Genomic DNA, 10,837 nt, shown 5'->3' on the forward strand with positions numbered 1-10,837 from the left:
TTGTTTTGTTTTTAACATTTCTTTTTTAGTTGTCAATGGACCTTTATTTTGCTTATTTATATATGGTGCTGAGGATTGAATCTGGTGCCTCACACATGCCAGGCAAGTGCTCTACCACTGAGCTACAACCCTAGCATCCTCCATCCCCACCCCACTTTGATAATCCCACTTAGAGGTTGGGCCTCTGAGGCTGTGGGTAAGCTGGTGCCCAGGTGCCCAGAGAGAACTGGGATGAAGCTAAGTTTCCCTGCTTAGGAAAGGGGGCAGAAAAGATGTAAGGGCCATGCAAGGGAAATGTCTGGAAAGGGAGAATGAGACTCAACAGCTGGTGACCCAATGAGTGACTTGGAAAGATTTACCTAATGAGGATCCTTGGCAAGAAATGCTATGTACCGAGTGATGTAACTCCCACGCTTAGTCTTCTTTTTAAATTCTCAAGAAAATTTTACATGCTTAGCTGATGCTCTGTGTGGTCATTTTTCTTTGGGGGAGAATGTAAATAAGTTCAGAGTCTTACTTTAAGTCTGACATGAGGCATAAAATAAAGTTAACCTCTTTTAAATGTGATCCACTGTGTTTCTCCTTTTGACCCTAGAAAACTTCTCATAAGAGTGAATCACTGTCTCCACTTCTTCCTTCTAGTTTACTGGATACGCTCTCTCTGGCCAATTTATAATCTGTGGCTTAAACTTTTCATAGGTGAAGACAATTCTCAAGGTTGTCCTTTAATCCTATTTTCTCTCCAGAACTTCAGACTTATTTATCCATTACCACCTAGATGTAATATAGACCTGAACTTCATCTAGAAACTTCCAGGTTCTTGATCAAAGTCAACATGTCAAATCTGAACTCCTCATTTCCTTCCCCTTTCTTCCTAACCCTACTCCTCTTCAGTTTGTCTCCAACTTAATGTTATCCATATCTATCAAGTGTTCTAAACTAGACATAATACTAGATTCCTTCAACCATTCCATTCTACCACAAAACCTATTCAATTTACTTGCAACACCGTAATTTAGCTCCCTATGATTTTTCACTGAGAAAATGGCATGAAACTTGTCACTCTGTGTTTTTAATCAATCACCAGTCAGTAAGTTCCCTGATGTGTCTTATCCATTTTCTTTTCTTTAGCTGTCTCATTCTTTAGAGTCAAGCACTTAACATAGTAGATCAGTTACCTATTGCTTTATAATAAGTCACCCCAAAACTCCACCAAAACAATACCTCTTTGTTTGCTCATGATTCGTTGGGTCAACAAAATGTTCAGGGCTCATCCCTGATAGCTGGTCTCTGCAGTAAATGGCATTGACTAAGCTCACTCATGCATTTGAGGTCAGTTGGCACATGGGCTGGGGACTGGGCTGGTCTTATTTGGCCTTGTGTACTTGTCTAGTAGTTGGCTGGAGCTGTTGGCTGGGGTATCTTGGTTCTCTGCCACATGGCTTCTCATCTTCAAGATAGCTTGCCCAGGCCTCTTGGTATGGCAGTCTCTAAGCAGCAAGAGGAGGAGAGCCGAAGCTGCAAGGTCTCTCGAGACTAGACTCAGAAGCTGTGTAATATCACTTCTACCACATTTTAAAAGTCAAAGCAAGAATCAAGGTCAGTCCAGATTCAATGGGTGGGGAAACAAACTACCTCCAGACGGGAGGAACAGCAAAGTCATGCTGCAAAGGAGTGTGCACATAGGAAGGAGTGATTCACTGGGGCCACACATTGTTTCTGGCATGGAACTGAACTTCATAAATGCCTGTAGAATAGATTGGATGGATGGCAAGATGGAAGGATGGAGAAAAGGATAACATAGTTGCCTAACCACTGGATTAGGAACCCTTGTCTTGATGCTGATTACCGCTAATTATTTGAACCTTGGCAAGCCTCTTTACCTCTTTTATCCATGTTTCTTCACCTATAAAAAGAAGATAGGAAATTGTATACAGTCTAAGGTCTTCCTTGAGCTAAATTTTATGATTCTATAGCTATTATTCGTATTATTATGTCACACATAGCAAAAATTGCTTGCTACTTGCTTTCTCAACATGATTTGATTCATTCATTGGTGGCCATCGCTAAGGAAAAATCATGTTGGTGCTCATTTCATAGGAACATCCCAAATGGTGTTTCCATTGTTAGTCAGCCAGCTAGAAGCAGTAACATGCCCATAATAGGCATTCTCTCTACTTTTTTTTGCATAACAAAAGGCTAAGGGAAATGACTATCAAGACTTTATATTTAACACTATTAAAAATGTAATCCCTGTCCTGAAATACAAGGTAGAATGTGTGAGCTTCCTCTCCATTCATCCCCCTTAATGGAGACAGTTTGAGAAATATTTTGGGTACTTAGAAAAGATTAGGTTTCTTAGGATTGTACTTAACTTCGCAAAATATATTCATTCAACCCTTTTCAACTTTGTTTCTGTTTGGTATAAATCAAATAAAACATGTCAACCTGTGAGTTTGCAAAGGTTTAATTGCCAGGTATCAAGTAAGTTATTTCCTTTGCTCACTGAAAATAATATTTAATCTTTCAAACTCCTGAATGATCTTCAAATTACACAGTGGGGCAGAGTTGAACTATGTAAGCATTGTTTGTGTTTTACTGTGCCAATTCCTTCTTTAATATGAAATAGTATAAAATGCTATTGACCTTTTTTCAAATTTCTATTCAATGTCAATTCATATCAATGGTGGTAGATTGAGTGCAGAGGGTGGTAGAAAGGGTTGATAAGGTCCTAGGGGTTCAAGATCATCATATCTGCTTTAGTCAATTCAGACAGTTTTTAAAATATCCTACCTGCACTTCCTATATATTTTAAGGCTGATTTTATTTAGACATCATTTCTTTCAAAGGAACCTATATAAGAAGAGGTGCTAGTAAGCCTTGAAAGAGAATCAGTTACATTAACTCATATTTATGCTTACACTGGTGAAGTCTAAGAGCTGTGTTAAAATGAGCAACTTGGTTCTGTGAATGGAATTGCTTATAAAATGAACAACCGAGTTATGTGACTCCTGTTTTTAGTAAATGACAAAACAGCTAAAAATACAAAGCATTAAAATGGAGCAAGAAGGATTAAAGTACAGGTCATATCCTGAAAGAAAAAGAGCTTGTGGGGGTGGAAGGGGGTGGTGGCATGGAGGGGGATGGGGGAAGTGGCCCACATTTGCTGCCATGATGCAGATGAACTTGTGCTCAATACTTACAGTACATCCTGTGCTGAGGTTGTCTCTGCTGTTATAAGTTTAAAATAAGAAGACATCATGGGAAAATCATTCGGTAGGGTTTAGAGTGAGGGTTTCCGTTCTTCTGGGTGGGGTGAAGGTTGGAAGTATGAAGAAATCAGCTTTAATTAGCATTTACATAGCTTTTCTAGACGCCTGATGGCATCTACTTAATTCATTGAATAATGTATTAGAATTAGTTTGGCTTACTCATTGTTTGGTAATATTTATTGTTATTTATTTATAATCCTTCTACTTCCAAAAAGTATTTGAATAGCTTATTATAAAAGCACAGACATAATTAACTCCTCAAACCATTAAAAGAAAGAATAAAAAGGTAAAAACTAAATAGAGGTAGTAGAAGGGGAAGTAATTATATCAGAAACAAAAGGCTAAGGGAAATTATTATAGTTCTGAACTTTGTAATGGTCAAGATAGGAAATTTTTGATAACTTAAATGTTTTTTTTTTCTTGGTCTCCAAATAACAGTAAGAACAATTAGGTCATTTTTTAAATGAATGTAAGCAATTTAGCAAGTGTATTAGAGCAAATCTTAAGAAATGATTAAAGAAAATCACATCTCACTCCTCTAACATAACCATTAATTGTTACTTTTAGACATATTAACTTGTAGTCTTATTGCCAGGCAAATATATTTTAACATCTGGACAATCACACTATATTTTGTCTTCAGCTTTTTCCCATAATAACTAAATATTCTTCAGGTTTCACCAATGACTGCATAGATTGTTTTAAGACTGCAAAACAGTCATTCATTTTTTTTATAATGTTCTTAACCATTTCTTTTTTGCCAACCTTGTTTCTCATATTTTACTATTATAAAGAATGCTGAAATAAATACTTCCATTTTTGTGACCATTTTTCTCTTCTGAAGAATTATTGCTTCATTTAGTTAATAAACATTTATTGAGAAATCCTGTGTATGTACCAGTAGTTACTTGCAATGCACTGAGAACACAGAGATAAATATTTCTAAGATACAGAGGAAGGTGCCATATCTCTCTCTGGGCGAGGAGACACCAGGAAAGGCTCAGAGTGAGCGTGATGTTCGGACAGCCCTGAAGAATTAAAACAATAAGTGCTTACCAAATTTTTTCCAGATAGGTTTTATCAAATCCTAATGCTGATATGGTAAAATGTTTTCCTCCTTTCCTACATTTTCTAAATGATGCTTAAAATTCATCTCAAATTTGCTTTAACTTACTTAGTTTTTTTTTTTTTTTTTTTTTTTTGAGAATAATACAGTATCTACATAGCTTCTGTTCATGGTCTTCATGCTTTTACTAATGTAGCAGGCTGTGGCAGGAGAAATATAAACTTGAAAATCTCATTTAAAAGATGGCTTGGGCTGGGTCTGTGCCTAGAGCAGCCATGGCTCTTGGTCCCAAGAAACATCTGAAGCAGCATGTAGCAGCTCCAAAGCATTGGATGCTTGATAAATTGACTGGTGTGCTTGCTCCTCTTCCATCCACAGGTCCCCACAAGGAAGAGAATGTCTTCCTCTCATCATTTTTCCAAGGAACAGACTTAAGTATGCCCTGACAGGAGATAAACTAAAAAAAGATTTGCATGCAGCACTTCATTAAGATTGATGGCAAAGTCAAAACTGAAATAACCTACCCCACCGGTTTTATGGATGTCATCAGCATTGATGAGACTGGAGAGAATTTCCATTTCATCTATGACACCAGGGATTGTGTTCATCATATTATACCTAGGAGGCCAAACACAAGTTGTTCAAGGTGAGAAAGATCTTTGTGGGCACAAAAGGAAGCTCTCATCTGGTGACTCAATATGCTCAAACCATTTGCTACCCTGATCCCTAATCATGGTGAATGACACCATTCAGTTTGATTTGGAGACTGGTAACATTACTGATTTCATCAAGTTTTATACTGGTAACCTATGTTTGGTGACCAGAGATGCTAACTTGGGAAGAATTGGTATGATTACCAACTTCGAGAGAGACATCCTTGCTCTTTTGATGTGGTTCATGTGAAAGATGCCAATGGCAACAGCTTTGCCACCCAGCTCTCCAACATTTTTGTCATTGGCAAAGACCAAAAAAACATGGATTTATCTTCTCCAAAGAAAAGGAATCTACCTCACTATTGCTGAAGAAAAAGACAAGAGCCTGGTGGCCAAACAGAGCAGTGGATGAAATAAATGGTCTCTAGGTGACATGGCTGGAAGGTAGAGATCTTTGTACTTAATTAAAGAAAATATAGCAGATGAATTGCTCTTGGAAAAAAAAAGATGGCTCTGTCGCTTATTAATCTTGGGCAAGTTATTTAGTCTTGCTAAGCTAGTTTATTCAGCAGCAAAGCTAGAATAACAATACTTGCTATACAAAGCTTATATTATTATTATTATTGAAAAGATGAAATGAGAGAATAAATAAAGCATCTGGAATATAATGGATATTTTTGCAGTAACTATTATTGCTAATCAGAATGTTGATGTTCTCCTTATAGATTTCAGGATTTCTTTCCAAATATTAACCCTGTTTGATGGAAATAATTCTTCAATATGTTATTGCTCTTCTATATTCAACTTAAGTATAAGGATTTTATATTTTAAAAGCTTACTATTTTTGCATGTATATCCTTTATGCTTTAAAGTTGGGTGAATTATTTTTCCTCTACTCGTCTGCTAAATATCAGTGTTTCTGATAGTCTTTCTACTGTAAGATTATTCTTTAAACCATCTGGGATCTCTTTGAGTATATAGAAATCTAATATCTGACCTCACAAATATCAGTTGAAATTTTAAACATATTTTTCTGCAACAGAAGCATGAGAGTTCAATGTTGCTGATGTTTTCCTTTCTGTACCCAAGGCCACAGATTCCCCAGGTAGAACATAATAGACTTGCAGTTTGTTGAATTAGGTTTTTAAGATGAAACCACACACCTGATGTGAGATCAATGAAATCATAAAGGATGAGGTAATATTTACAGAATTATTCATGTCGACAAACATTGGGTAAGGTCTATTCATTGTCATTTACTTGTCATAGAGCACTGTAGAAAAAGGTAAATATTTCTTAGAACTGCTTCTGTTATAGTATGATTCTGAGTTACAGTGACTCTTACATAGTTTGATATTTTAAGTTCTAAATTTTTGATCTTATTTTGAAATGACATCTTATTATTGATATTCATAAAAAGCTGAAAAATAAAGGCAGAGGAACCCAATGAAAGATTCATAGCATTTTGTTTAGTAGGAGAAAACCTTGCTGTAGTCTTATCTATTTACCTGTCCTCATCTCCCATAGCTTTAAACTTTACACAAGAAGTTCTCAGATTGCAAGACCCTTTTCCGTTCATGTGCCTTTGCGCATGTTAGGTGTTCTGCACATCTTGACTTTCAATTTTTAGAGCTCTGATTAACTTCTCATCCTTTGAGACCCATCATAAATATAGAAACTTGTCTAAAGCCTGCAGTCATTACTGCCTGACTCTGTCCCTAGATTACTTCTGGAGTTTTTACATACTTTCTCTGTGGTATGAAATCCTTTACAGTTTTCATTGATTTTGGAGCAAGGACCCTTTAAAAATATCAGACAGGGACCTGAGTCCTAGCTCTCCTTTTGATTTGCTAGAATGTAGCCTTGAGCAAGTCAAGTAACCTGGTCTCAGTTTGTTTGTTGTTTTCTCATCTGTAAAATCAGGATAACAATAGTATTTTAGTGACTGAAATTTATTTAAATTTGATTTAATTTATTATGAAAAATAAATAAAATGATGCATGTTAAACATTTAGTCCAGTTCTTGACATAAAATAAAGATAATGCATATGCATATTAGCTACTCTTTTTTTTATATTACCCCCTTGGTTATCTCTTGCTACATTACAAAACACCCCAAAATATGGTGACTTAAAATATCGAACATCTCTTTCTTCAGGTTCTAGAGATCAGAAACCTGGGTGCAGCTTGGTTGGGTGCCTATGGTTTAGGATTTCTCATAAGATTAAAAGTCAGATATTGGATGGGGCCATAGTTATCTTAAGGCTTCACTGGGGAAGGACAGACTTCTAAGCTCACTCATGTAACTCTTGGTCAGCGCCATAGGCTCCTTGCCAGGTAGGCTACTTGCTAGGGTAGCTTGCAACCTGGCAGTCAGCTTCCTCAGAATAAGCCATGAGAAGGTGAGGGAGGATGCCCAACACAGTAGCCATTGTATTTTGGCCATTTAATCTGGGAAGTGACAGCTCATGATTTTGACTTCCTCTGTTTTTTAAAAGTGAGTCACTAGTTTCAGCCCATACTCCAGGCAAGGGAATTACACAGGCAGGAAGACCAGGATATAGAGCTCATTGGGGGCCATGATAGCGGCTGCCTAGTTGAAGGAAGGCTATAGCTTACTCATTTTTTTCCATTTTTATGCTTTCAATGGCTGACAGAATATCTGATTCAACAAATCCTAATACCTATGGCTAACCTTTTTTAGTTCCAGAATATATGAGAGATACTTAGTTATCTGCTGCCCACACAGTGTTGTTTTTGTTGTTAGACCTTAGGGAATGGCAATTACCAAGGCAAGACACACACACCAAAGGTGAAAGAGTGCTGGCAGCAGTCTGTCCCACCCTTGTAACAGGTGTCATGGACTACAAGAGAGCATGCCAGGAAGGTTGAAAACATGGGGGGAAATTATACACATCTAAAGCTTTCTCTGCCATAGTCAACTTTCTCTTTAAATTGCAGAAAGAAAGAAAAAACAACCCTAGAATTAATTTTACATTCCTTTTAAAATTATTATATGTTTCCATGTATAAAAAGAAGCAAAATGAAATTATATTTAAGCAGTTAAGAAAAATATCTTTTATAATATAGCATGTGGCTCTATACATCTGATTGTAACCATGGTGTTTGTTGGATCAACCACCTACCAGCTGGTTAAATAAATCCCAGTCATGCCAGTTTCTTGGGATGATCCTCCCTCAGAAAAACCCCTGAGTTCATGGCTCCTAAGACTGAATCTTGTTTTGCATGCAGTCATTGAGTATAGAGGTATGCTGATTGAGTTGGGGCTGAGTAGCTAGATACCTATTTTCTTTAGTCTTCCTACACGATAATAATAATTTGAAAAATCTCTGTGCAAGCCACTTGGAAAATATGTGTCTATTCCCCCTCCAGTCTCATACATATTAATTTTCCTCCATGCTCTTTTGGATATCTTTTTCCATGTTGATGACTAGATGCCATGCAAACTGTCCTTGATAGCTACTTAACTCTTGATGAGTAGAAATGAGGAATTTTTTTCTTTTACCATCTTAGGCTTCGGAGTGGAACACAGTAGACCCCCCAATAAATGGAAGAGCTGTAATAATATAAGAATATTTTTCTCAAAGTGATCCTCTGATGTGACTGTTTGGCAGCAGCTAATGCCTGTGCTCTGTTATTTCTGCATTTATCTGGACAAAAAAAAAATCAGAGTAATAAGCAATAGATGTATGAATACCCTGCACTTGAAGGCCAACCTGTGTGGGGTGAAGACCTCGAAGACTTCACTGTCCAGGATTCTGTTTTTATTCTCTTCTTTATAGAAACACTCATCACTCTGCTAGTCTGCCCAACTTGTTCACAGAGCTTGCTGCCATCCATCTTGCCTGCACTTCCAGAGCTCTCCTCCTTGTTCCTCCCATGGACTAACTTTAGCTGTGAGGCTGCTAAGACTCCTCCTTCTCAAGTACTTATTTCTACCCACTCACCCACCCATTCATTTGTTTGTTCACTCAGCCTTTCTTCTAAAGGAACAAAGATGGGTTTACTGGGCTTCAGGAACTTGCTGTCAGGCTGTGGGGGAGGGGTAGTGTGAGGGGAGCCAATGCCCTGAGGGTTTGGAGGGGGAGGGTGGCTGCTGCTGAAAGTTGGTAGGAAAAGGCTGATGGAAACCACGTGGGGAGATTTTGAAGGTTGAGATCCATTGGGGAGGACATTCCCAGGGTGAGGGGAGTATGAGGGAGAGCATGCAGTGTGGGAATGAGCTGTTGCACATAAGCCGGAGAGAGGTCCAGTTGTCCTGGAATGTGGGGTGTGGTGGGTGGAAACAGCCCTGGCTCTGGGTACGGTGACTGGGTTTGTGTCCCCAACCTTCCCCCAGCCTCCCTATGAAGAACAAACAGTGCCAATCTGAGAGACAGACACTGAGCACATTACTTAACCTTTCCAAATCCCAGTTTCCTCACCTGAAAAGTGAGGCTGTCCACCTCACAGAACTGTTGGGATAATTAAATGAGACAGAGAGTGCATTGTGGCAAGACTGAGTTTGAAATAGCTATTGATGCCCACTTTCCCCCACCCACCCTCCATACCCCTTCCTTGTCCTGACCCCCTTATCCCCGTGGCAGCGGGCCTGTTTCTTGTCTTAGGGCAACAACGTGACAGATCATAAGGGAGATAAAAAAGGAGTGTCTTCCTGTTCCCAAACCCACAGCCTTGGGGAATGGAAAGGACTCTGGAATTATCCAGAGTGTTGAGAATTTGATGAATGTTAGGATTCCAAGATTATCATGTGGGATTTTCTTGGAACAGATGGGAGAATGTAGGGTGGGGGGCAGGCTCTGGTACTAGAGAATAGGGCCCTGTGTGGCTTCACTGTCAGGTGAAGACTAAAGCCACGTCTGCAGAGGACGTGCTTGCTTAGAGCTCTAGAAGCACATAGCCCTGGGAGGGAAATGGCCCTGATAAGAGTCTTGGTAGAGAGGGCCATGGAGAGGCTTAGAGAGAATCCCACACTCCGCCTAGCAAGGAAGCCACAGATCACACTGCTCCAAAGAGTGGTGCCTAATGTGGCCAGGAGACAGCAGCTAGGGCTGTCTCAGGAGTGAGCTGAAAGATTCATGCCACATGGAGATGCAGGGCTATATGGCATGCCCTCCGATCTTCCGTGCAACCCTCAAGTAAAAGGATTCTGGTAAAACTAAAATCAAATTTCTGCAATTCCCTAAAATAAGAACTCAAAATAGAAATGAAGTTGTCATAGGGAAAAAAAAATCTCAGGAAAACATTTTTCTTGCACATCAAGGTTGTGGGTGTTGGGTGCAGAGCAGGCTGAACTCTGTTGTCTGCTGGGCAGGCTGAACAGATGTTGGCTGCAAGATAGCCCACGCACTCAAACCCCCCTCTATCTGGTCCTTTATCACCTGTTTGTGTCAAGTCCTGCTCAAGGCTGAGCACTCAACCCCCCTTGGGCCAACAAGGCAGCTTGCAGACCCAGAGGCCCCATTAGATTTGGGCTATAAAAACTCCCTCCTGCCAGGCCCCCCTCTCTCTTGCTCCCTCTCTCTCTTGCTCTTTCTCTCTTGCTCTCTCTCTCTTGCTCTCTCTCTTGCTCTCTCTCTCTCTCTTGCTCTTTATCTTTCTTACGCGCGCTCTCTGTCTCTCTTTTGCTCTTGCTCTCTCCCTGTTCACCCCTCCTGTGTAACCTCCAGGGACACATAACAGAGAACTGAACATCACAGTCCACCCAGACCTTCACCATCTCTGTGGCTCTTCTAAAATCCTAGTCCTCACACCTTCAAGACTCGGCTGCTAGAGAGAACCTTACCCTCCCCTTCCTCCCTCTTCCCTTGTCTCTCTCTTTCCCC

The 10,837-nt window shown here is 39.4% G+C and overlaps 1 pseudogene; it reads left to right on the top strand.

Moving 5' to 3' along the window:
- The first annotated feature begins 4,613 nt into the window (after window positions 1–4,613).
- On the top strand, window positions 4,614–6,924 carry LOC124087347 (small ribosomal subunit protein eS4, X isoform-like; annotated as a pseudogene).
- The last annotated feature ends 3,913 nt before the right edge of the window (window positions 6,925–10,837 follow it).

This window comes from Marmota monax, unplaced genomic scaffold, assembly GCF_021218885.2.
Source record: "Marmota monax isolate L192 unplaced genomic scaffold, Marmota_monax_Labrador192_F-V1.1 WCK01_AAM20220418_F8-fsc00012, whole genome shotgun sequence".
NCBI lineage: Eukaryota > Metazoa > Chordata > Mammalia > Rodentia > Sciuridae > Marmota > Marmota monax.